General features: G+C 48.0%; 1 protein-coding gene across 5 annotated transcripts in view; it reads left to right on the top strand.

Annotated features, from left to right (window-relative positions):
• Positions 1-27,320, top strand: part of FAM163B (family with sequence similarity 163 member B) — a 62,206-nt gene that overhangs the window by 19,226 nt on the left and 15,660 nt on the right. Inside the window, exons 2-3 of one of the 5 annotated variants that reach the window (XM_075015611.1) lie at positions 1,153-1,224; positions 1,683-1,839. The exons of 2 other annotated variants lie outside the window; for them this stretch is intronic. The gene's annotated coding sequence lies outside the window, so the exon portion shown is untranslated. Of the gene's footprint in view, positions 1-1,152; positions 1,225-1,682; positions 1,840-20,068; positions 20,135-27,320 lie in introns of all 5 variants that reach the window. 2 more of the 5 variants (XM_075015613.1, XM_075015612.1) reach the window with 2 other exon arrangements.

The following is a 27,320-nucleotide window of genomic DNA, read 5'->3' as shown; positions in this document are numbered from 1 at the left end:
TTTGTGACTTCCTAGTGAATTAGTCTGGCCCCAAGTTGACTAACAACATGTCTGCAACCAGCTGCACAAGGTAGCCATGCCTGCCAGGTGCATAAACTAGGTGCCCAGCCTCATGCTCACAAGATGGCTAGTCCGGGGTCCAGCCTGGTTCAGCTCCAGAGCTGCTGAGGAATGAAGAGGGAAAAAGACTTCTTGCCCTCTCTCAAGTTCACCTCTGCAAGAGAGGGCAGGATTTTGTAAGGTGGCAGGTGCCTTCCTAGGCAGCAGGGAGCCAAGTAACCCCTGAACTCTGCTTCTGTGGGTAAGAAAGGGGTGGGATGCAGTCAAGAACTGGGAATTTCCATCTTAAGTGCTGAGAGAGAAGCAGGAATTGCCACAGACGGACTTGCTTCTGAATGGCTGCATTAGAATTAGCGGGCTAGGAATCCTCACTGTGGCTCAGCACAGAGAGAGTCGTACTAGAGAATGAAATCTCTGCAGAGAGTTGAGACCACCTGTCTCCACTACAGCCATCTGCCTGCATGTGGAGCAACATGGAGTTTGCCTTGCTCTGTCTGGAGGTGATTCTAGATCCAAACTTCTCCCACATTTGGATTTGTGTGGATCTGGGATGTTTTGGTCTGGGCCTGTTTCCAGCCCTGATTTTGCTCTACGTTGTGCATCGTTTGGGGATGGTTTTGTTCTTGTCCATTGAAAAAGCTTACAGGTCCAAAAACAAGCATTGAAACACCCAGCGTCGCAGGTAGCACACGTTTGAATCACAGTAGCCCTTCCTCTTCACTGAGCCACTGCATTCCAGGCTGTTTGCACATGGGTCTTTTCGGTTTGCATGAACACTTAAAGTCCTGGAGCCCAGGCATTGCTCAAAGAATAGAGCTTCATGGCTCCCCATCATGGGGATTGAACCAAGGCATGTCAATGTGAAAGGGCCATGTTGTTTGAGCTAACCGGGTAACTGTGTTAGAGAGCTGCTATAGTAGGTTCTTGTCATCTATAGGGACCAGTCACTAGAGGGGGGGCAAAAACCCACTTAGCATGTGTTACATCTTCTTGGTCAAAAATCCCTCTCCCCTGTTGCAGTGTAGTGTATGCCTCAAAGACCGGTATTTAGAAGGTTCTTTGGGATGACAAAGTTACATATATTTATTACAGGTTGAACCTCCCTTGTCCAGCACCTTTGGGACCGGCTGGTGCCGGATGAGAGAATTTGCCGGACCACAGAAGGTCAGTATTGTCTAGCACATTGCCAACACTGCCACTGCTTATTGGCATTTAGAAGGCATTTAGGGATAAATTACAGATAAATCACAACCCAGAACACTGAGAGCCAGGACTGGTGTCTGTAACCAAACTTTCTGGGACCACGGGAAACTTGGCCACACCGATGGTAAGTGGTCATCCGGCTAACTAAAATCATGCCAGATTCCAGCTGTTGCTGGGCAAGTGAGTTCTGGATTAGAGCAGTTCAACCTGTATTATGATGATTGCCTCTATACCCAGGAGACTGCAAAACTCTGCCCTACGCTCCTTATGTTAGTCCTACGGCCACTCTGTAAATACATCCTTCTCCGGAGTCAGCACGGCCTAATAGGGCATAGGAGTGGGAGTCAGGAGCCTTGGATTCTAATCTCAGATCTGCCTCTGCAACCTTGTATGAGTCATTTCACCTCTGTGTGCCTCAGCATCTCCATCTGACTGCCAAGGACCAGCAAACCGCTGTCGTGGAGCAAGCTGAGTCACATGCTAGGAGAAGCGGAACGAGAGGCTGAGTTAGAATGCCAAGGGCCCATTACTGCGTTTGGATCCATAGGTTCAGCACCTAATGAAATTCAGCGTGAGGTAAGACTGGGTATCGGAGAACTGAGCTGGGTCCCCTAAACCAGCGTTCCGCGTAAGCCGAGCGCTTGGGCAGCCACCCAGGAGAGATACCAATGCAGCCCAGCTGTTTAGCAGAGCGACCGTAGCCAGCAGCCCATGGTTCCGTTGGTGGTGCACATCCACACGTGCCTTGGTGCCCATAATAAAATTTATTCCACACACACGTTAAAAATCAGAGGGAACCCTCCTCCCTGGATGCGCTTTAAAAGTCCACCGGCGTATCCCGCTTCTGCCCTGTCCAGAGGCACAAGCTCTATGGCAGCCTGGATGCCAACACTGCACTGTTAGCATTCACTTAAGTGATGGTCACATTCCAACCTGCCCTGTGGCCGGCCAGAGCCCCCAGTGTGACCGTCCATGGAGCAATGGAGCCAAGAGCTCATCCACCTCAAGATCTTTTTCACTGCCACCAAACCAGCCATCTAACATTACTGAGTCCCAGCTCCCACCGTTCCCTGACCCATCCTCATGAGCTGTGTCGACATTGCCGTTTCTCTTTAACCAAACAAAATGGAGCATTTCTGCGGGGGGCGGGTCCCTAAGTTTCCCTCTAGTCTAAAGAAAACATTGTTCTCGTCCTTCCCTCCTGCTTTTGTGCATCTCTTCTTGAATAATTAAGGCTTTATGTTCTCTCAGCCTGCATGCCGGCAGATTACATTGTGTGCGCTTCTCACCAGGCAGCTGAGACGTGCTCTTACGTTGCTGAGATGCGTGTTGCTCATTGAAATGGGCCAAGCTAAAAACATCTGAGACTGAACCATTCAATCTCATTATGTTTGGGCAGTTTGTAGATTCGCAGTCCTCCTCGGGGCAGTCTGTAGCTGACATTGAGGCTACAGAAAGTTCTTAGCTGACCAAATGGGATTGTTAATAAAAGAAATTATAGAGGGAGTTGTTTTTTTTTCCCTGCTTTAGGATTTTATTTCCTAGTTTAGCAGTAATTGCTGTAGCTTATCTTTGGTAATAGCTTATCTGGTAATACAGGAAACAGCATGTCTGATGCTAATGGCTCAGGCTGTCTAAACCTTAATTCGAAAGGTGGTGAAATGATAGGGGGAAATAAAATCAGCCTATCTTATTTTTAAAGCATTTAAGCTGGTTATGTAGGTTGGATTAATGCCTTCATTGCCACTGATGTAGGGGAAAAAATTCTCTGCTACTTAAACTGCACATTGGATTTTGAGGGCTGGAACTGATAGGGGTGAAATTCTGTGACACGGCTTTAATATCCCCTCTAAAATCTTGCAAATTATCATCTGCCCAGATGAAATCAGAGATGTCTTTTGCCCTGGGTCTCCCTGTTTGGATTTCCAAAGCCGAGACATGTGCAATATAAAACATTCCATTTCAGCCTCTATGAGAACAAACGTAGCTTCCCTTAGTGGTGGTTCTGCGCGGCTTGTCTGGTTTTTGCTTTGTTTTTCTAGGTCTAGTTTTTAGGGTTTTTTTGTTTTCAGCTGCTGCTGCAACTGGTAGGGAAGAAGTGGGGCAGGCAGGGGGAGACTGGGATTTTGACATATGATCCAGAGAGATCTCAGGGACTTTTCTAAGATTAGATGAAGAACAGGCCGACTCTCAGAATTCCCAATCCAAGGATTAGACAGACATACCTTTATGGGAGCACACAGGTGCGATCTAGGGCAGAGGTCAGCAACCTTTCTGAGGCGGGGTGCTGAAATTTGACTTTTTGAACTCTGTGTAAGGTCCAAGTGCAGGTGATACTTTTTAAAGTCACTAATAGTCCTATTTACAACGGCTTCATTGATAAATGAATGAAGATGCAGAGCTTTCCCGTTGAAGTCGTGCTTGGTAGCTTTAGCTGGTCTTGTTAATCCACAGGCGGCAGGGCTTTGAGCGAGCTCCTGGCTGCACGGGGGGGAGGAGGGGCAGGGCTGAGCTCCTGCCTTGCTTGCCAGTAAAAATCAGTTCTCGTGCCACTCTTAGCACACACGCGGGGAGGCGGGGGGGTTTGCTGACACCTGATCTAGGTGGCATGTTCTGGGCATCTGAAGGAAAGCTAGCTGGACCTCAGGTTTATTTCCTGCACTCTCTGTTGCCTTGGGCAAGTAACTTGCCATCTCCGGGGGCCAGTTCCCCAGTCTGTAAAAGGATTATTGCCCAACAATACCTGTGCAGCTTGGGCGGGGGGCGGGTGTCAGGTTTTTGAGGGTTGGGGAGGTGGATAATGTTGCTAGAGGAAAAACAAGTAGTGGTGTTAAAGCTGGTGCTTAACTTTCCTTTGCCCTGGTAGGTTCAACACATCAGTCCAAGGTCTAGTACCATAAGGTGGGACTATCTGGGCACCTCCCGATGGCTCCGTGAGGCAGGGCAGGCCCATTATTCCCATTTCACAGATGGAGAACTAAAGCACAGAGGCTAGGCTGCTAGTGGAGCAGGAGACAGTGCATGAAGCATTCCCAAGCCCCTGGCTAGTACTTCACCAATAGGGTCATCTTGCCGCTGAGGTCCCTGGTGTGATGATCATGCCACTGAGCCCACCCAGCTGGCCTTTGGGGCTTCCCCTGTCCTGCTGGGCCAGAAACTCTGGTCTCCCCAAGCAAAACCACAGATTTGGGTTAATAGCTCCCCCAGCAGAACAACACAGACCCTGAACCAGTTCAGCTCTGCGAGTGCTCAGCACCAGAGCCTTGAGAGCATCCAGGACACAGCTCCAAAGACGACCAAAACCTCAGATCTGTCTTGCATAGTTTTACACAGAGAAAGCTCTTTTTATCTATGAAAGAGAGAGAGAGGGAGAGACAGTGGTTGCTTCCCTTCTCCATGTAACAATTATTTACACTGGGTTTGATAATAAACAAAAGTGTTTTTATTGAGTGTAAAAGGTGGGATTTAAGTGATTGCAAGTGGTAACAGACAGATCAAAGAAAGTAACTAAGCAAAACACAAAAACAAAAACAAAAACAAAACACATCAGCTAAGCCTAATAGTCAAAGTCTACACGAGCCTGGAAGATTGACCCACTCAACGTCGATCTTCTGGCGTTCAGTTTCACACATCTGATGGGGATGCATGAAATCAACCTTTCAGGGGTAGCAGTTGACCCCTGTATGCCTTGCAAGATGTGAAGAGTAAGGGAGGTTGATGGGATAAATTCTCCTGTCAACCTTTGTTGTGGACTGCCAGGTAGGATGACTGCAGATACACCAGTTCTAGCTACGCAACTGCTGTAGTTAGAATAGTGTATCTGTAGTCGACTTTATTTCCCTAGTATACACATAGCCTAAGAAACTTGTTATGTGCAAATTCTTACCCTTACAGTTATTCTAGCTTTGGCCTGGTCCTTCCCCCTTGTTCAGCCTCAGATGTTTCCAGCAGGCATCCTGGATGGGAAGTGGGGGATCTCCTGGCATCTGACCCATGTCCCTATGGTTTGATTTCCCACCTTTATATCCCCTTTGCCCAAGGCAGGAAGTCTTTACGTTCAGTTCACACACAAGTGCACATGCCAAGTCCATGCCCCAGCAGCACTGGTGCATTCAGTTTGCACACACACCCATTTAAATTTGATGAGCTGTGCAAATATTATTTTTTCATCAGTCATGGCTTAGTCACCAGAAATGACATTACTGCCTCGTATTGGAAGTATGTATTTCCTCTGCAATCTGCTGGGACAGGCATTCCCTGGGTGGCTTAGCTTTGAAGACCGTCTGGCTAAGGGTGCTAGGAATTCAGAAAGCTCAGCTACAGCTCAGTTGTCCGTTTAGAAAAAAGGCTACCTTTGTGGGAGAGAACATTACTGTCCCTTGAACTCACGCTTTTTCCATTTACCTTTTCGGTTACCTCTGCTCGATACTTTTGTGGGCAGTGAGCACTGTAGGGTGGGTGGCTGATGGGGGAAGACGTGTTTTGTTAAAACTCTGAGGTCATTTGAGGGGAAAGCTGGAGGAAGGTTCAGGTGCATTTCAGTGGTGTATGTGTGCGCACAGAGGACAACGTGGGGATGCACAAGGGGGTCTCTCTCTCTCTCTCTCTCTCTCTCACACACACACACACACACACACACACACACACACACACACACACACACACACACACACACACACAAAAGGCGGGAGGGGGCAGTTGGTGGGAGAACTAGAAAGGCTTTCAGGGAGGGGGCAGATCACCCCGGTACTCTCCAGGAGCAGAGTGGCATGGCACAGCCAGAAACTCCCCTCCCCACTACCAGTGAGTGCAGAGGGGACTGTGGTCCCCTGCTCCAGGGTCTGGCCCTCTGGCCTTGCTCATCCTTCCACTGGGGGAAGTGGTGGGATGAAGTGGTGCAAGGATGGAGAGAGGTGGAGCTTGGGGCAGAAGCAAGTTGTTCTGGCCCTTCCCTGGATGGGTGGTGGGACACATGGCCTGTGCCCTGTCTGGAATCCTCAGCATGAGGTGTCTAGGCTAGGAGAGGCAGTTTGCTGTGTATCCTTCTGTTGCAGTCACGGTCACTGTGTCCCTGGGGGTCACGAAGGCTGCCTATTGCCAGTCAGTGTGTGAGGCCCGGCTTTCCACTGGAATCTTCTACAGAGACAATAATGCTGCTGTTGCTGCTAACAGCAGCACCTACAGTGGGGGCACAGACATTGTTTTCTCAAACTCATATGGAAAACCCCTATAAAATTTAATAGAGCCATGATATATTTTCTAACAGGTTTGGGGGCTTGGGGCTGTCCTGCAGAATTTAATAGAGCATTATACCGGGACAGCAAAATTCTACGGGAGGTATTTAAAAAAAACAAGAAACCTGTAGGAAGACTCAGATTCGCTATTAAATTCTACAGGCCAGATTCGCAGTTAGGTTACAGCTCCCCTGCCTGGCACGGGGGTCCACACATGGACAGGATTTGGGCTGTGCAGAGCCAGCCCAGGACTCCCGGGTTGGAGGGGAACTTGCTCTTGGCCAAAGCGAGACAAAGCCATGGGCCTGGAGCTAGGCTGTGACATCATATGGCTGTCAGTGTGTGCCTGGTTTGGACAGCATTGGGTTTCACTCGCTTGAAATCTGTGCAGGGAAAAGCAGCTTGTCAGATTAGAATGCAGCCTCTGGGGGGATCTTTCTGGGGCTCGGGGGGGGGGAGAACTCTTCGTTATCCATTGGCTCTAGCTGCCTTTGGGGTACGCACCATCTGACATTCCCTGTAGGCGCCTCACCAGCTAGTCCTTCCTGTAGAATCCACAGATCGTGGGTCCCCCAGAACTACCCTTCTCCCCTTGCCTTCACTGCGGGCTGCCTCCTTCCCACTGGAAGTCTACAGAGGCCTCAGAGCTGCTTGGCACAATTAAGCTGTTTGCGGCAGGTAGCCAATGTCTCAGCAGGCGCTGCTCTGCCAAGGATGTTCAGGAGCCTACTGTGGGGCCAATAGCTTCGCGGTTACTGCCAGGTGCTGCAAAGGGCTCTATTCAAGGCATGCAGCCAAGAGGTTTGCACGGTTGGCTGTGAAGCAGAGAATCCCTGTTCAAGGCAGAATACAAGACTGGTGCTAAAGATTGTTTTACATTTTGGCACCAACCAATAGTCCAGTTGCTAGGACATCAAAGTGAAGAGCGTTAATCACAATGAAGTGGTGGTTATGGACAGAGCTCTCAGCGCTTTTTATTAACTGTCTATGTTGTGGGATGAACACAGGTGAAAGGGGAGAATGACCCCCCACCCCACCCCTTTGCTTGCCTGGCCTCTGAAAGAGACAAAACAGCAGAATACTAGAGATTTCAGAATGGATAGTGAACTATTCCACACAGGAAGGGTCTGAATCCTGCAGCTGCTTGTAAAAGTCTGTGTATCTCTGTAGTCTCCCAAGTGTAAAAGGGACTGACTTTGTTCTGTGTTTGTACAGTGCCTGGCACAATGACAACTTGGTTTGTCATTGAGGCCTCTCCACCTACTACAAACCAAATCATAAATAATACAGTTCTGCTATCTGGGCAGTTCTAAGGCACTGAGCACTGTAATAACTAGACACCACAATCATCAGAGAATTTGTAAGATGTGGCTCTTTTATAGCACGTTCAGGCGAAGGAGCTCAAAGCATTGTACAGGCATTAACGGTGTGCTCCTCACAATGGCCATGTGGGATAGCTAAGGATCAGTGTGCCATTTCCTGGTGAGAGGAAGAATGCAGGCACAGAGACGTTTAAGAAGTTAGGGTTCATTTCTCAAAGGCTCTTAGGTGATTTAGGAGCCTAAGCCCCACTTAGTGATGGAAGAAGACCTTCCATCGCTGTAGTGAGGCTCCAAGCAGCAAAGCTGCAATGCTGTTGCTTTTCTAATGTAGTCCTAGTCTAGCACAGAGAGATTCGCAACCACAGCATCCTCGGTCGTTCTGACCTGCCCTCAGCCCCAAACCTGCCCCTCTTGTCCTCTCTGTGGCTTCAACAACATCCTTTCCTTTCACCCTGCCAATAAATAACCTGAACGCTGCGCTAAGCGCGTCCCTGAGGCGTCACGCTTTCTGAAATGCGATTTGCGCACTCCCCTTGTCTTGTTTACTCCTGCTTTGTTGTCTAACACGATAACGCCACTGTCAAAACCATGAATGCAGGTTTTTAAGCAAATGCAGCTCGCTGTCATTACAAAGAGCTGATTATTTCCATGTTAGTCTCTCAGAAGATTGTGAGAATGGATTGGAGAGTTTACTTTTTGCTTACCATAGCCTGTAGGTAGCTCCAGCTTCTCTTCTGCAGACCTCAGCACTATTCCTGTGGTATCTGGATTGCTGAATAATTTAGTGCAGCACTGTACATAAAATGCCTTTTAAAAGTATTTGTTTCCGGTTCAGATGCAAATGACAGCTTAAGCCCAGAAATGTGGTCTGATAAGGCAAAAGCTAAGGGAGCGGTGAGCAGTCACTAGAGCCTCACAGGGTATGGTAAAGATGAGACTGAATAGCTAGCTGTTAAAGACACTTTAGCTTGTTAACCTTACTAGTCATATTTCACCACAGTTCGGTGACCTCAGTGACATAGGCCATTTCAGCCTGATGTGGAATTCTTCACTTCCAAACTGTGTTGTGTTGGTGTGGGATGTTAAACTGCTTCCTTGTTACACCCCAGAGATGACTGAATTTTACTTGCAGGGTGAGCACTTCTTGCAGATAAGTTTACATTAGTGCCCAGTGGTCACACTGACAACGTTCCTTCTTGGTCTAGAGATGACCCATTCTAACAATATTCTCCATTTTAAGTTTAGAGAAGGTGTGTGAAACTGGTGCTAATAGTAACAGCGAGGGAGCTGTGCTAGTCTATATACCACCAAACAAAGAAGCAGTCAAGTAGCACTTTAAAGACTAACAAAATATTAGGTGAGCTTTCGTGGGACAGACCCACTTCTTCAGCCCATAGCCATACCAGAAACAGACTCAATATTTAAGGCACAGAGAACCAAAAACAGTAATCAAGTTGGACAAATCAGAACTCCTCACCTTGATCATTTTTTTTTCTGATTTGTCCACCTTGATTACTGTTTTTGGTTCTCTGTGCCTTAAATATTGAGTCTGGCTATGGGCTGAAGAAGTGGGTCTGTCCCACGAAAGCTCACCTAATATTTTGTTAGTCTTTAAAGTGCTACTTGACTGCTTCTTTGTTTGGTGGTATATAGACTAGCACAGCTCCCTCGCTGTTACTATTAGCACCAGTTTCACACACCTTCTCTAAACTTAAAATGGAGAATATTGTTAGAATGGGTCATCTCTAGACCAAGAAGGAACGTTGTCAGTGTGACCACTGGGCACTAATGTAAACTTATCTGCAAGAAGTGCTCACCCTGCAAGTAAAATTCAGTCATCTCTGGGGTGTAACAAGGAAGCAGTTTAACATCCCACACCAACACAACACAGTTTGGAAGTGAAGAATTCCACATCAGGCTGAAATGGCCTATGTCACTGAGGTCACCGAACTGTGGTGAAATATGACTAGTAAGGTTAACAAGCTAAAGTGTCTTTAACAGCTAGCTATTATGCAGTTATGCCCATACGAAGCCAGTGTGTCTGGGAAAAGAAGTGGAGCCATTGGAATTACAGCTAGCGCAAAACTGGTGTAAGTGAGTGGACGCTCAGGCCATTGGACCATGTTGCCGTCTTCTGCAAGCCATGTTTTCAGCTGGCTGCTCAACCGCCCCCGCTCCCCAGTCCATCCCATGGCTGGGGCTGGTGAAGCACTAGTACTTAGTACCAGCAAGTAGTGGCACAGAAAAGAGTTCTGGATGTCTTCCTCCCACAAAGCCCAACGAGCATGGAGCTGATCCATCGGCAGTTTTGGGCAGGGAGCCTTATAAAATCTCAGTAACTGACACCTTTTAAACAGCCTTTTAGTTGTGCACTTGGCTTCTGCGGCTAAAGGGGTAATGACCTCAAAAGAGCCAACACTGCTGGAGGGCAGGGTTCCCTCTGATTTTTTCCATCCATGGGAGGAATAAACATTATGTGCATCCAGTCATATGGGGATGTCCAACACCAGCAGAAATATATGCTGCCGGCTATGGGTGCTCTGCTAATTAGTTGGATGGCACCTAACGCTTTCCTGGGCATCCAGACAAGCACTCAGCTTACAGGGCACACGGCCTGGGGGTGCCTGCTGGAGAGGGGCAAAGCAGGACACCGATGGTAAAGGAGAGGTGGTGGAGGTTCAGAATACGATGTTCTGGGTTGCCACAGCTGACAAATCCACCGGCACATGAAGAAGGGCAGGAGTGAATTTAATACTCACAAAAGTGGTCAGACGGACAGGCTTGGATGTGTGCAACAGGTTCAGCAAAAGCAGAGGGTGGATTTCTCCCTCTGACTGCCCACTGTTTTCTCAGAGCCTCGCAGGACATTCGCGGGACAGGCAGATCTTCCAGTCACTGCTGACCAGGCCCATCTGAACCAGCCTGGAGGCACCAGAGCACTCCAGATGCCTCCCGGAGAGGAAAGGCTGCCCAGCACCCAGCTGCCCTGTACTGAGGAGTCCTTGGTGGAACAAAGCCCCGTCCCAGAGGCAGTGAAGAGGGCTGAGTGTTGATCATACCACTCATATTCCCCAGCTAAGAACTTGCTGCTGCCAGCTACAATCACATTGGCATAAGAATGGCCACGTGGGGGCAGACCAAAGGTCCCTCTATCTCAGTGTCCTGTCTTCTGACAGTGGCCAATGCCAGATGCCTCAGAGGGAGTAACCAGAACAAGCAATCTCATCCCTGACACCCATTTCCAAAACAAAAAGCAGTCAAGTAGCACTTTAAAGACTAGCAAAATGGTTTATTAGGTGGCTAGGGACACCATTCCTACCTATCCTGGCTCAGAGCCATTGAAGGACCGAACCTCCGTGAATTTAGCTAATTCCCTTTTGACCCCTGTTAAAGTTCTGGTCTTCACAACCTCCTCTGGCCAGGAGTTCCACTGGCCAATCACATGCTGTGTGAAGAAAAACTTCCTTTGGTTAGTTTTAAACCTACTGCCCATTCATTTCATTTGGTGGCCCTTGGTTCTTGCATTACGGAAACAAGTAAATAACTTTTCCTTTTTCCACCCCAGTCATGATTTTATAGACCTCTCTCATATCCTCCCTTAGTCTCCTCTTTTCTAAGCTGAAAAAGCCCAGTCTTTTCACCTCTCTGCAGATGGCACCTATTTCAAACCCTTCATCATTTTTGCTGCTCTTTTCTGAACCTTTTCCACTGCCGAAATGTCTTTTTGGGGAGGGGCTGAGGCGACCACATCTGTAGGCAGGATTCCAGATGTGGGTGCCCTATGGATTTATATACAGCACAATGCATCCCTTCCCTGCTCAGCCCACCACGGTGCTGCTCTGTATGTTTCCTCCAGTTCCCAAGCGCTGCTCACAAGAGGAAGAGAATTAAAAAAGATGCAGGATTTCCACTTGAAGCATTTTTCTAATGGAAAGCCACATTCCCTGTTTGCACGCCTGGCAGCTGCCCTGGCTCCTGGCTCCATAACTGAAAAGCCCTCTGCTGGCACCCAGCCCTGGCAGCCCTGCTCTTGTTCATTGACTAGGTAGGGTTACAGGAGGAGCTGGGTCAAATGCAGGACAACGGCCCGTATTTGCTGCCACGGATTTCTTGGCTTCTAACTTATTTGTTGCTTTCCCTCGCTGTCGCTTGTTGGGCAAGTGCAGTGTTCCTGGAGCTCTGAATCCCATGCAGGAATGTTGTGTATAACCCTGGGCGGCAGGAGGCTCTAGGCTGGCAGGAATGATCGGCAAGTCTTGTAGGGTTAAGCCAAGCTGGCCCAAATTTTGCAGCACGTCGGGCTGCTGCAGCAGCTTGCCAGGAGTCTGGGGCATCTTTAAAAGGCCAGAGCAAGGGGGGCCGCCCCACCCTCATGCCCTCACTGTGTCCCCTGTGCAGGGACAGGCCACAGTTCTAGCTCAGCCATGGCCACAGGCTAGGGCATCCGTAAATACTAGGTTTTCCCACAGCGGCAAATTGAGGTTGGAAGGAATGATCACATCCCCCCCACTCACCCCCTGCGTGGTCTGAAGGGGCAGGCCAGCGCAGTTGTGTGCCTTCTGCGAGTCTCAGCGGAAACACTCTGTACAATACACTGCTGCTCTGGATCAATGATGCTCAACCTTTTGTTTTTTATAAAATCCCCCCTTTTGAAAACATTATAAATACCACCCCCCACACACAACTTCTGTCACGTACTCCAAGGTTGCACGTACCACCAGTTGAGAAACATGGTCCCTATGGTAATCTGAGGTCCTGAAACAAGAGTCTTTCAGCCTTTCCAGATTACTGTCTCCTTTGCAGGAGGCGGATTTGTTTTGCATCCCACCAAGTTACACCTTGCTTTAAAACAACTTACAAAAGCATGCAAATATCTCGCTGCAGATGACTACTGAAAACTTACTGAATATCTATCAGCTCTTAATAGGTAACTGAATTGGATAGAAATATTGTACTTCCATTTCAGCCTATGAAGTAGTAGAAACAAGTCAGTGCATGAATGAACATTTAGTTTGTGCTGACTTTCCTAGTGTTTTTATGTAGCCCGTTGTAAATCTAGGCAAATCTCGAGATGAGTTGCTGTAACGCCTGGAAGACCGCGGTGTAATCCCAAGGGTATGCATACCCCTGCTTGAGAAACGTTGCTCTGGACCGTTCCCAGGCACCCACTGCTGACCCAGCTTACACTAAGATAGTCATCCTTTTAATCCACCTCAAATAGACCCACCCTGTTCTAATGTAGCAGCTTGGTTACACTGCCTTGTGTGAGCTCAACTGCAGTAAGAAACTAGAAGGGCCAACTCTGGGACCTCTTTTCCATCCTCCATTGCCTGTGGGTTCAGAAGTATTTTGTATTCCAAGTTTCTGAGAGCTCTAAACAGTGGACCTGCTTGTCAAAAGCACGGAGAGGTTTGCAAAACTGAAAAACAAAGCCCAGATCCAGCCCTCTCCATCTATGCTGTCTTATTATTGCGCATTTATTTATTACTGTAGCACCCAGAAGCCCTCAGCACGTCTGGGCCCCATTGTATTTGGTGCTGGGAAGAATTTAAGTGAAGGTTCAGAGTATGTAAGAGTCATTTAGGCGTCAAATGCTTAGAAGAACAGAAAGTAGAGCAACTAGAGATGGTCAACAGAGTTTCAGCATTTTCATGGAAGTTTCTTCCTATTTGCTCAGCAACATTTTGAGAAAACAGTTATTCAGATTTCTCACAGCCTTGACCAATGCTAACAGCAGCCATTGAAAAGCCAGGCAATCCAGGTAAGTGTGAATTGGCAGTCTCAGATGGGAGAGGAAAAATTCCACCTCAGCTCCAGTCCCACCCAGGGACCAGTGGAACTTTGCAGTTGGCTTTCTATTACATCACTCATCTTGCATCACACACACACACACGGTTATTGCAATGACACTCTGATATCAGTGACCAGTGAAGCAACACCACTTGATAAAAATCCCTCTGTGTAGATTGCCCCTCAGCTTGGAGAATGATAGCTGCCTTTGAAATGCCATACACAAACAAATTGAATGGCTTGTGTGTTATACTCCAAGGAAATGGTTTCTCGGCTATTATGCTTATTTCTTTATGCCTCTCTGGGCATCATCGGTAACAGCACATTGGGTGATCAATAGGAAGAAGGGCAGAGGAGAAGATCTGCTAGGGTCCATGGTGTTTAATACACCGCAAACACCTAGGCAGATAGGGAGCAATTCAGAAGTGACATGAAGCCTCGGGGGACATTTCCTGGAAGAAATGGGCTTTTCGTTGTCTATTGATTAGGGGTGCAATAAACCAGACAGAAAATTAAGTTTGTCTGGAAACAAAACCCTGCTCTGCAAACACAGTCGGTCCTTTGCTGAGCATACGCATGTTAGCTGAGCAGCGACAGGGACTCTGTGCATGCTTTTAAGGAGCTGGTTAGATAAGCAGCTGTCAGGGATGATGTAGATTAGTGGTCCCCAACCCGGGGTCCGTGGACATCTGAGAGTCTGCAAGGGTATTGTGGGGAGTCTGTGAAAAAACAAAACAAAATGATAAATAAAGTGATCAGAGAAAAATAAGTTCTAAATCAATTGCAAAGTTACACTCAATTATTAATTTTAAATTAAATATCATCCAATAATGTTAATAATTGGTGTCTGAAAATCTGTTCTGTGGTTTCCTTTTTCATTTAATGAAGTGCACATTGTGGCTGGAATTGTCTTTGATGGGGGGGCGGGTCTGCAAATGGTTTTGGGATCAGGTGATTGAGGGTCCACACTAATGAAAAGGCTGGGAACCACTGATGTAGATGGTGCTTGGTCCTGCCATGAGGCAGGGGACTGGACTCAGTGACCTCCAGGCTCTCGAAGTCCCTTCCAGTTCTAGTGTTATATGATTCTGTGATTCTGTGCCGGTTGTTGCTCTGCCACGGAGAGAGTTGGCATTTGTTTTCCCTATCAGGTCATGATTTCTGCTCACTCTAGGGGGCAGCCTCCCCTTACAGCACAGTCCCTTAGCAAAGGCACCTGAAGTTCCAGGAACTGCAGAAGGGGTGCCTGCAGCTTGCAAGGCTCTGGTAACAGAGATTGTGCTGCTAATGTAATCACCATCTGTGAAGCAACGGCCCTGTCTTCAGCCTGAGTTCCTCCTACCAGGGCTTCTCCCCGCTCCTCGGTCTTCGATTTCTGTACAGTATGTCACTGCTTAGTGCAGGAACTGAGTCAGTGGCGATGTATTGACAGACAGACAGCGAGCAGGTTGGTGCCTTCAACCCAGCAAGAATCACCTGGCTTGTGCCTCACACCTGTCTCGCAGAGGATGGAATTGCTCCCTGGTCACTGACCTGCAGTTCTGCATGTGAGCTTGCACGCTGGAAAGTGAACTGGTTCAGAACAAAGTCCCAGCTATTTATAAAACAAACGGAAAAAAGTGGTTTCGCTCCATGGTGAAGCTGCCTGGTGCTGCTGGAGAAATGAGAGGCTTGTCAGATATGCACAGCTGTGCTATATCTGGTTTATAATAATACATTAGTGACAAAAGAAAGCGCTTAACTAACATTAAGGGCGTTAAGGCAAGCTGACAAATGCCAGGATATTCAACAAAGATTGACACTTCTGTGCAATTAAAAACAACCCCAGAACCCCTCCCCACCAAGTGTCACATAAGATGCCTGATCCTATTAGCCTTACCCCACCAAAATTGTCTGCACAAGGAGTGCCGATGGGGAACCAAGCTGCTTCTGTATTTGCATTTTGTCAGACCTTTGCCTCCCCACTCTCACTGCTGGGTGCATTCCTGCCTCTTTTCCCCAGCAGCCTGACCTGTCTCCAGGAGATCCTTTCCAGCTGCAGTGTGGGATCAGTAGATTGCATTGGGCCTAAATGCTGATACCCCCATGGACTGGTTCTCTGCATTGCAAGAGAAGAAAGGGGTGGTGAGCAGTGTAGGCTAAGCGCTTAGACGGCCGCCAAGCAGCGATTCAGGTGCTGCCCAGTTGATTAGCAGAGCAGCCAGAGCTGGAAGCCTGTGTTTCTACTGGTGGTGCGCATCTGCATATGCCTCAGGGCACATAACAAAATTTATTCTGCACCTGGATGGAAAAAATTAGAGGGAACATTTGTGGTGGTGAGGTCGGCCTCCAACCAGCCAGCTGTGTTCAACCACTTCAGTTACAACCTGGTCACTAACAGAAGGCACCTGGGGAACACCTCCTCCATGCACCTGGCAATGCAGGCAGGCACAGGAGGCCTTATTGTGCTCCTTCAGTAGGGTAGCAGCATGAGATATGGGCTGGAATGTTCAGAAAAACGCAGCTGCTAGCTCCGAAAGGGATCTTTAGAGGAGCAGAAGGATGCTGCCGGTTTGCCAGCCAGGCTGGCTCTCAGAAGTGAACACAAATAGCCTTGGCTGCTCCCCACGAGAAGCCTTCTCCCCACCTCTCCACTTGCAATGTTCGGCACTTGCAATGGAGGAACATGCTGTCACTTCATATTTCCTTTGCTGTTCCTTTCCATTCTAGGAGCCGTTTCTACCATGGGTGAATGTCACCCATTCCACAAGGCAGCATGTAAATAACTGCCAAGAACATAGCGTGCAGGCTGTGACGTACTGGTGTGCAGTGCAGCCAAAACAAGGCAGGCTGGTGTTAGTTCAGGACACGGGTGGCCTCAGCAGGGCTCCCTCAAAGCACTTTTCTCTCTTCCTTTATCCGCTCTTACTGTTTTCAGGCTGACCAAGGAGGTGCTGCGTCTCACTTCCTCACGGGCCTGAGCACGGGGACAGCTAATAAGTGGAGACAGATTTGAAATGCAGAAATGCCAAATTTGGGGATATTCTATTACTGATTTTTGAAGCTAAGGGTCAAGCTTTGACAAAGTTCAATGATGTTCAGCGCAGAGCGTTGCCAGCTCTTCAGAACGGAGAGAGAGGTAACTGGTATGGTCCTGCAGGCGTCCATACTGGGACCTACCCCAGCCAGCGTATTTATAAATGATCTGGAGAAAGAAGTAAACAGTGAGGTGACAAAATTTGCCAGTGATATGAAACTGCTCAGGATTGTTAAATCCTAAGCCAGTGGTTCCCAACCTGAGATCCGGGGCTCTCTGGGGCAGGGAGGGGGGTGTCCATGAAGGTATTGAAGGGCATCTGTGGGGGAAAATAAAAAGATTATTAAAAAAATCACAGAAAATAAGTTTTAAATAAATTGCAAATTTACAATCAATTATTATTTTTAAATTCAGTATCTTCCAATAATGTTATTAATGGCTGTCTGAAAATCTATGCTGTGCTTTCCTTTTTCATTTAATGAAGTGTGCATAGCAGCTAGAATTGGCTATGTTGGGGGCCCACAACCGGTTTCTTTTATTTTTGGGTGGGGGAATGATTGAGGATCCACACTGATGAAAAGGTTCGGAACCACTGTGAAGAGCTTCAAAAGGATCTCATAACAATAGGTGATCAGGCAACAAATGGCAGATGAATTTTAATGTTGATAAATGCAAAATAGTGCATATGGGAAAACATAATCCCAGCTAGATGTATGAAATGAGGGGGACTAAATCAGCTGTTGCCACTCAAGAGAGAGATTTTGGAGTCATTATGGCTCATTCTCTGAAACCATCCACTCAATGTGCAGCAGCAGTCAAAAGCTCAATCAGAATGTTAGGAATCACTAGAAAGGGGACAAGGACAGAGAATATTTTTTTGCCACTATACAAATCCATGGTACACCCACATCTTGAATACTGCTTGCAGATGTGGTCACCTCATCTCAAAAAAGATATCTTGGCATTGGAAGAAGTTCTGGAAGTGGCATCAAAAATGATTAGGGGCATGGAACGATGGCCTTTGCCTCTGTTTGTCAGAAGCTGGGAATTAGCAACAAGGGCTGGAGCACTTGCCTGTTCTGTTCATTCCCTCTGGGACATCTGGCATTGGCCACTGCTAGAAGACAGGCTGCTGGGCCCGATGGAGGTTTGGTCTGATCCATTATGGCTGTACCTATGGACTATGCTGCACTAGAAGCATTTGTGGACAGAAGTTGCAGTCAACAGAGAAATCTCGACAGAACCTCTGTCGATGGATTGCTGCTATACACAACTTGCTCTGTCGACGGAGAACTGCCAGACTGCACTGCCCTCTGGTGCCAGAAAGCAGAATGGCAGCTGTGCAAAGAGGGCTGCTCAGTGAACCAGACTCCCCCTCTGTCGACAGGAGCGTCTACACTGTACTTCTGTGGAAAGCACTGTGGCGACAGAGTGGTGTGCCTCCAATTTTTGAGGGATGATACTGTCGAGGCAAATGCAGAGTTCTGTCGAGAATTTGTCTACAGAACAATTTACGTGTGTAAACGCTCCCTGAGTTATGGTGACAGAAGGCAGAGAGCATTTACACACTTAAAGCACACTGTCGACAAAGCCTTGACAGAACTCTGCATCTTCCGCGATGGTATTATCCCTAAAAATTTGAGGCATAACAAGCTCTGGACCGAGTACTGGCGACAAAAGTGCAGTGTAGACACGCCTGTCTACAGAGAGGGTTTCCGGTTGCTGCGCAGCCCTCTTTGCAGAGCTGCCATTCCACTTTCTGTCACCAGAGGGCAGTGCAGTCTGGCAGTTCTCTGTCGACAGAGCAAGCTGTGTGTAGATGCAATCCGAGGAACAGAGGTTCTGTCACTAACAGTGACTTCTGTCGGCAGATGCTTCTAGTGGAGACATAGCCTACGAGTCTGTGATTCAAACCGGCTAACTCTTACTGTGGGTCTGACATACAGGCTCATCTAAGATGCATTGGTAAGTAGCTTCCTGCCATCAGTGCTTCTTCATAGACACTGGCGGAGCACTGATGTGCCCTGGACAGAGCAATGCACACACAAAAACGGTTGTGCTGTTGAATTCTGTGGCTTCTATCCCAGATAACCTTTCAAAATGTGACCCGTTGAGACGTTGCTGCAGCGTGACACGTCGGCAGCTTGTTGTGGAGATTAGTTTCTAGTAATGACTGTTCTGAGCTAGCCCAGGTGACTGAGGTAATAGCTGTGCCTGGACCAGGTTCGATTGGTAAGAGTGATACAGTTTTGAGCAGTACTGAGCTCTTCTACAGCTGTGATTGACTAGGCAAGCGTAGTATCTGGGCAAAGTAGGCGATACGAAATGGATCATTGTGTGTCAGTGGGCAAAGCGCAGTGGTCTTTATTCAGCATTCCACGCTCCAGTAACAGCTTTCATGCGAGGATCTCAAAGCCCCTCACAAGCATGATGCCGGACAGCTGCCTCGGCACCATTTTACAGCTGAGCAGAGTACACGGAGATACAATGCACCTGCTGAGCTAGTTCGGGAGTAGATTGAGGCATCTTGAATTTCAGACTCCTGCTCCAGCAGTTCTACCACACAGGCTAGAGATGTGCATAATGCCAATTTGTACAAAAAAATGTACTTCAGCATAGATGTTAGCTTGGTTACTTGTTCCCAGTGCTGTGATTATTAGGTGCTGCTTTCATTCCTACCCTACATATGTGATGGATGGGAGAGCTACTGCCTCTTTTTCTAGGAATCCCCATATTCAATTAACTAAATTGTCTGTAAAAGGTTATAGCCAGAGCTAGTGGGTTCTGTGTAGGCAACCAGCCGGGTGAACCAATGGGTGGGGGAAGGGAGGGTTTGAATTGAAGCAGTTACCTGCTTGAGAGACTCTTTTGTGTGGCTGGAGGGGAGAGACAGAGATGGATTAAGTCTGAAACTAGGCTTGGTGTTTTCAGTAAGATCCGTGTCCCCGAGAGCAAGCTTGGAATAACAGAACTGTAAGTAGAAAGGATATGGTTGGTCAGCGCGATCAGGCTACTTTTTTTTTATTTTGGGGTTGGTGTGGGACTCCTCAGGCTGGCCGATGTACTCCGCTGTACGCTGTGACTTTTACAGTGAATCCCAGGGAACTAATTCTCTGAGTTTTAATCTACCTTTTTTTCAGGCCTGTTGAACACCTAGCAACCACGTACACTCAAACACGTATGTCATCTTTGTTTCATTAATAAAATCGCCTTTTTTAAGGCAATGATTTGATTCCAGTGCCCAAGAGGAGGTTTTGTGCGTATGTCTGCCTAATACAGTAAAAGGTCAGCAAGCGGAGATTGCAGTGTTTCTTTTTGTTTTCAAGCTCTCTTCTGAGGGAGAGCTAAGAGCTTGGGGTTACCGCACAGGGAGACATCCCAAGTGTGTCTGCTGGGTTCTAAAAAGGGTTTGCTTTTTTTTTTTTTCACTTGGATGGTGGCAGCTACCTCCCAGCATCAGGGAATCCATGGCTTTGGAAAGCTTCAAAGAAGGAGCCAACAGAGGCAAGGTATTTTTAAAGTTTCTTGTAGACTTCCACCTTCTGTAGTCAGAGTATCAGAGTGGGGAACATTGCATCTGAGGACCTCACAAGCCTAGCAGCAGCCATGGCCCCATTTTACAGCTGAGGAGACTACAGGTTGAACCTCTCTAATCTGGAGAACTCTTGTCCAGCAACATCTATAATCCGGTATGATTTTAATTAGCTAGATGGCCACTTATCATGGCTGTGGCCTAGTTTCCTGTGGTCCCATAAAGTTTGTTTCCAGCCACCAGTCCTGGCTCTCAGTGTTCTGTGCTGTTATTTAGCTGTAATTTACCCCTAAATGTCTTCTAAGAGCCCAGTAAGCACTGAAAATGATAGACAGTATTGACTTCCCACAATCAGGCAAATTCTTTCGTCCAGCACTGGTCAGGTCCCCAGGGTGCTGGACTAGAGAGGTTCAACCTGTACAGGGAGATAAAAGTCACATGCTCAGCTAGTGTGGAAACGGAAGACTTCGGCATCTTGAGTTTCGGACGCCTGATCAAGCAGTTACACCACACAGTCCAGAGCTGTGCATGATTCCCCTTTGTACAAAAATTGCATTTTGGCATATACAGTAGCTTGGTTACTTGTTCCCGGTGCTCTGATTGTAAAGCACTGCTTTCATTCCTATGCTACATGGCACACAGACAACCACTATGTTTATGAGTTGAAGCTAAATAACAACTCCTAGCCCCCATGGCATCCACATACCAGTTATGTTTATGGGCTAAGCTACATAATAAGTATGGTCGGTTTTTATTGCTGCTGCTGGTAGGTTATTTTCCATTTAAAATAAAATAAGCTGTGAGCTGGAATAATCAGTAACACGGAACAATCTGTGGGTGGGATCATAGGGATATTTGTTAGAAGAATGCAGAACATCTGAGTTATTTAAAGATAGGCATCTAAATTACATAATTGGCCCTTTTTAAACCTACGTCTGCTGCATTGCCACCCAGCTCGTAGAAATCCCCCTTCCTTCTAGACCTGCATTTCTTAACCTATGGTCTGTGGAACACTGGTGTGCCAGGACAAACTCGCAGGTGTGCCGCGAGCATCAGATACTTTTTTGATGTCAGACGCTGATGCTCTATGTTTTCTGTTGTTAAAGCCAGATACAGTTACTTCTTCACTGCTGTGAGACCTGATGCAATTACTTCCCTTTGTTTTTGCTCTATACGTTGCTGTCTGCTTGGTTTGTCTGACAACGATTTTTTGAAGAAAATTTTCATAGGGGTTCCACATACAAATAGGGTCTCAAAAAGGTTAAGAAACTGTTCTCGATGACCCCACCCAGAGCCAAATAAGCCCTGAATGGGGGAAACTAAGCAGCAGAATTGTTTCCAGTGTGGGACAGTGGTTAGCAGGGCCGTACAATCCCGTTTAATTAATTGGTTAAATGTTACATTTAACCAGTTAACAAATTAAATGGGAAGTGGGGCGCATGAAGCGGGAGGAGGCTGCTCTGACTCGGCTGGAGTGAACCCCCGCCCACAGCATGGCCTGCAGGGTTGAGCAGCCCCCACTGCTTAACTGTAACCAGTAAGCCTCATCCGTTTAGTGTGAGGCTAACGGGTTACCTGGTTAACCATTAACATCCCTAGTGGTTAGCACTGAGGCTCATGATGCAGCGATAGAGGTATAGCTCCCAGCTCTGCCAAAGACTGCCAGTATGACTCTGGGGCAAGATGCCTGGCAATTGAATGCACTTCTGTTGTGATCCACGTTTAGGCCATATTTGCAGTGAGGTTTAACACCGACAGCTCTTCAAGGGCTGGATTTTTCAACGGGCTTCAGCATCGTAGTCCACATAGCGTTCCAACATGGGTTATACTGAGGGGGTTGAAACAACACAGCAGGCTCTGAGCACGTCTGAGAACCAGGCCCATGGAATTTCGAGAGGGGGAACACCCCAAAAACGGCAGCCGCACCTGAAAACGTTTGCCTTAAACAAAAACAAACTTGGCCTCCATTTCGCCATCTTGGACAGCAGAGATACCGTCAAGGAGGTCACTGCATGCGTACAGCTGTGTCTACACTAGGGAGTTTTGTTGACAGGAGGGGCCCTCTGTCAACAGAACTCAGGGAATGGCTAAACACAAAGCGATCTGTTGACAGAGTCTCGCCAGACCTCTGCTTTTGCCTCACCGGTGGTGTCCCTCAAAAAAATTGAGGCATACCACTCTGTCGCCAGTGTACTTTCCACAGCGGTGCAACGTAGATGTTTCCGTCCACAGAGCGGGTGTCTGGTTCACCGAGCAACCCTGTTTACAGAGCTGCCATTCCACTCTCTGTCACCAGAGGGCAGTGCAGGCTGGCAGGTCTCTGTCGACAAAGCAAGATGTGGAGATGCAATCTGTTGACAGAGGTGCTATTGAAATTGCTCTGTCGATAATATCTTCTGTCGACAGATGCCGCTCATGTAGACATAGTCTAAAAGTTTGCAGACTGCAGTTCTTGGAAGCAGAAAGGCAGAACTGAGGGGAACTGAAGCCTGGAACAATCAGGTTTTTAAGCAGCAGGGCTCTTGTCAGAAAGTCACAGACTGTTCCCAGAGCATGTTTTCTTTTTTTCTTTCTGGCTGTTTTACAGTTCTTTCTCCCATCCTGCCCGCCCCCCCCACATCTCCCCTCAACAAAGAATTTAAATCCTTTCTTCAGCGTCATCCTGTCCATAGGATGAGATGGGGCAGCCACCTCAGGCCCTGCGGTGGCTGCCCCAGATGTCCCACAGATGGGCAGGGGGGGATTACCTGGGGCAAAGCAATGATGGCGGATGGCAACAGCAGCAGGGGATCCCCTCGCCCTGCTCCGCCACAGCCTCCCGGCACACTGAGCCCCACTTCTCAGAAGTTGGATGCAGCCTCTGCTCCCAGCCTTCCACAGAGCAGCAGGACTCAGGGGCTGGGAGGGTGTGGCAGGCTGCCACGTGGGCCATGCGGTAAGGGGGTGGGGGGGGAGTGACACCCCCCCCCCCCCCATTGCTTCCCTCTGCCGCTACCCTGCCCCAGACTATCCGCAGACAGGCTGGCTGGGATGGGGATCGGGGGCGAAGTGGGGAATGGTCATGGCCTGCAATGCGGGGGGCTACCCAGGGTCCTGCACTGGGGACACTGGAGGGGGTTTGCCCCAGGCCCCCCCGCCCCCGGAACAGCCCTTCCCTCTCTCTCCCCCCCCGTGGGACAGCCCCGCCTTCCTGGGCCTTCATGGGAAGAGTTACGAACCAGACAAAAACCTTCTTCCAAGCTTCCCAGCACAATGGCGCTAGGACTGGCCGAGAGCCAGCCTGCCTGCCAGCATCGAGCTCCTCTGCCATTGGAAATGAGCTGCGTGCAGACAGGGGCATGAACCGGAGAAGCTGTTGAGGGAGAGCTGCCTGGGTGCCAGCCTGGTCACGAAAGGTGCGGCATCGTGACGCAGGACAAAAGCCAGTGGAGCAGTTCTGCTCTTGTGGCACTGCAAATTCAGGCGCTTTTTTTTTCTGACAATCAGTCAGCCTTGCTTGGCTTTGGCCAGGTGGGTGTCTGCCTGTCAGCCGGCCAGAATCCACCCACTGAGAACACCTGCATGCAGCACCCAACAGCTCTGTGCTGGTGAGGGGCCTCCCCGACGAGAACCCATCGCACTTCTCTTTCTGAAGCTTCACATTGGCTTCATCCCGGTTTCACCAGGTGCAGAATAAAGGCCCCGAAGCTAACACACAGGGTGGGGGCAGGGTGCCCTGCAGGGGCTGTAAGTCAGAGCAGATCCTGGGAACCCTACAAAAGCAAATGCCACCTCGAAGTGACTGGCAGCCTGGGCTTTTGAACACGGCCCAACAGGCAGTGCAACAAGCTAGTCAGGCAAAACTCTTTGGGACCCACTCAGGGTTCCCTCAAATTTTTTCCATCCATGTGCAGAATAAATTTTTATGGGCACCAAGAGTTATGTGCATGTGCAGAACTTGTAGAAACACACGCTGCTGTCTGGGGCGTGCTGTGAGCACTCTGCCAGGCAGCACCGGAATCTCTCCTGGGTGATAGCCCAGCCGCTCAGTTTAACTGGGAAACCTGACAGCCCTGCCAGGTCAGCCCAACGTGTGGGTCTTTTCTGTCATGCAGCCTCGCTCCACACATCAGCAGAGTTTGCTTTGTGTGTCGCAGGGCTAGGTGGGAGACGGCATCTCTCCACCCGCCCCCACAATTATTTTTTTGGCGCCAGTGAAAAAAGCGGTGTGGTCTTCTAAAATTTTCCACACATATGTTCAGGTGCTTGCTGGAAACCGAACTGTTTGGGGATGTTTTTGCACCCGAACACTGAGGAATCTCAGCCCATTGGACAGGAAAATGCGACCTCTCCCATACCGCACACAACGCCAAGCAGCTGTGTTAATAACAAGCAGTAGCAGTGAAACACACGCCTGGCTGTTGGCTGGATGCTGCTCAGACACACATCCCACTGACCGCAGCCAGACGCCTGGCTGAGACTGATGGCAAAACGTGACTCCAGGCACCTATATCAGTGGCAGCCGAGAGGAGGCAGAGGCGGTTAACTAGCTGCTGTTGCCTCCTTGAATCTTGCTGATCGCAAGGCATTTGGCTCAGCACAAAGTGGTTTTAAAGGCCCTCGCCTCTCCCAGACACCCCCTCACTAAGCTCTGCGTTCTGCCTTTGACACTGAATTTCCACACATCGCTCCTCCATGCAGTCCCAGTCCAATGCCCGTTGAGGTCAGAGGCAAAACTCCCATTCACTTCAACAGGCTCTAATGGATTTGTCCCCATTCCAGCCCTTTGGCACCTAATGGTCCCAAGGTGAATTTTTTCTCCTCTGCAAAGTGCTGCATTTTTCCTTTGTACTGGTGCTGTTTTCTTTGTCGCTGTGGCCAGTTCTGTGTTTTTCACACTGCTGTTCGGAGGAGAGTTGAGCCTTAGTGTTATGGTGGTTGTGTTTCAGCAGTCTCTGCAGAGCCATGGAGCGGAGCTGGGACTTTGCTTTAGAAGTTCCATTGTTATCAATAATTGTTTTCTGTTAATAGTGGCTCAGTAAATTTCCCGCAATTCCCAGCAAGAATGCAGGTCTGGCTGAATAAGAAGGAAATTTGCTCTATTGGGTGTTAAATTCTCTGGATTCTAATCCCTCACTCTGCCCCTCACTCTCCAGTGACCTTTCAGTCTCATTCTGTGAGCTGGTTCTTAACCCAGCCTCCATTTTTTCCTCATACGTCCTTGTTTTGACACTGAGTATTAGGTAAATGTTCGCGGCTAGCTGCGTAACATGCTGAAATGCATGCATGCTCAGAGGAGGTAATATTTGTGCTTGCAATTCATTGAGGGCAAAAATGCAGGCTAAATTATTTGCAGGCACGGATGGTGGGTGAAGCTGCCGTTTGGGGAGGCAGCTCCCCTGCCTGTGATCCCATCCCTACCCTGCCCAGGCACCCCCCCTCTCTTTTGATTCCTTTCACTATCTTCCTCCTTTCTTGTCTCCCTTGCTCTGCTCACCCACTTCCAGCCAAATCCTTGAACCTAAGTGTAGCAAATGTCATTTTAAAAAACTCTTCTACAATCTCTTTCCAAAGAAAACGGAGCTTGTTTTCCACTGCATGCCAGATTGTGAAGACTGGACGTGCAGAAGCTACCTGATTAAAAACACTAAATTTGTTAATAAAAACAAGTGTCAATCACAGGTTCTTTGATATACCCGGAAGGTTGTCAGGGCTTTATTTGCGAAAGCTTTGTAATAAGGGCAAGTCAGCTGTCCTGCTGAATACAGTATTAAATATTATGGAATGCGTGATGGAGACCCTCTCTCTTTTACATTTTCCTAATACATATTTCTAAGCTTATTTTATATTTGAAATGTGCTCTTAAGTCTTCATCAAGTAATCATTCCAGATTACTACATGTTTAACACACGGAAACAAAGATTATTTTAAATTAATCGGTCTGAGCTGTTTAGGGTGTTCATAACAGTATTCGTTGGTTTTGAAAAAGGGAACACTGATTTATATTGTGTGCTCTGAATAAAAATAGACGTGGTTGTGAAATTTTGCCATATGGTTATGTTAAAAATTTGTTTCCAAAGATTTTAGGCATAACAAAGGATTTCATAGGTTGCTAAGATAATGATTTTGGAGGAGGGCTCTCTTAAAACTCATTCTTCAAACAGTCAAAAGTAAAAAAAAAAACAAGAGTTTACCTGAAAAATTGTCTAGACATCCAAGTATTTAAGGTTCAAGATGGATTCTCAATTTGTGTGCATCTAAAAATCTATGCAAGGATTCTTTTAGAGCTGTGATTTTAAATTTGTCAACAACAAACTAATAAAATATTTAAAGTAAATTTTAAACTAAATTCCTGTAGACTAACAGGTTCTGAGTAAATATGTAATGCACCACAGTTTTTGTCAGTATATTCAGAAATGGACAGCATATATCGCCAGGTTTGCAAGTGCTTGTTAAATAGTTTCATTCCCACCTAATGGCTATTTTCACACTTCTACTAATAGGCCAATAGGGCCGGCAAGCTGGGAGGCTTTACGCCTGCTCTAGAGGACAATTCACCACCCGGCAGCAGCCTTCTGAGAGAGCCTGCAGGAGGAGGCGGCATAGGGATAGGAAGAGGTGAGCGGCTGGGCACGAAGACCCACAGGAGGGGTTGCCTTCCCTTGCCTCTTATACCCGTGTCCCTTGTTTGCAGGTGTAAAACTGCACCACGCACCTGGAGCTGTGTATGAAAATCAGGGTAGGTCGCCTCTTTGGCTCTCTCGATGTATAAAGTAACAATCTTAGTCCTTGCCTACTTCCAGTGGTGCACTCAGAAGTATTTTCTTGGTCGGCCTGTGCTCAGGAGAGACCCAAGGGTGGACACATCATCTCTCCAACTAATCATCCATGTGAATCCTCCCAGTCCCACCCCCAGCCTCTCTCCAAGTCCCCTCTGACCTGTCTCAAATTTTTCAACTGTGTCTGTTAAACAGATGCAGGTGTAAAACGATGCTTTCGGCTCCTGGTGCCATGTGTCCTTCCAGGTGTCCCTGAGGCTCCTGCTGCACCCCAAATGGACCACTTCTGCCATGAAAGGAGGAGAGGAAGGCCAATCACTCCACTTTCCCTTCGCACACTAGCAGTGGCTCATTTCCAACAGCTGATACGATGATGAGAATACCTATGGGGAGATTACCACCTCC

Source organism: Carettochelys insculpta, chromosome 21 (assembly GCF_033958435.1).
Source record: "Carettochelys insculpta isolate YL-2023 chromosome 21, ASM3395843v1, whole genome shotgun sequence".
NCBI classification, from domain to species: Eukaryota; Metazoa; Chordata; order Testudines; family Carettochelyidae; genus Carettochelys; species Carettochelys insculpta.
The sequence above is the reverse complement of the archived record's forward strand: the minus strand, read 5'-3'. Positions and strand labels throughout refer to the sequence as shown.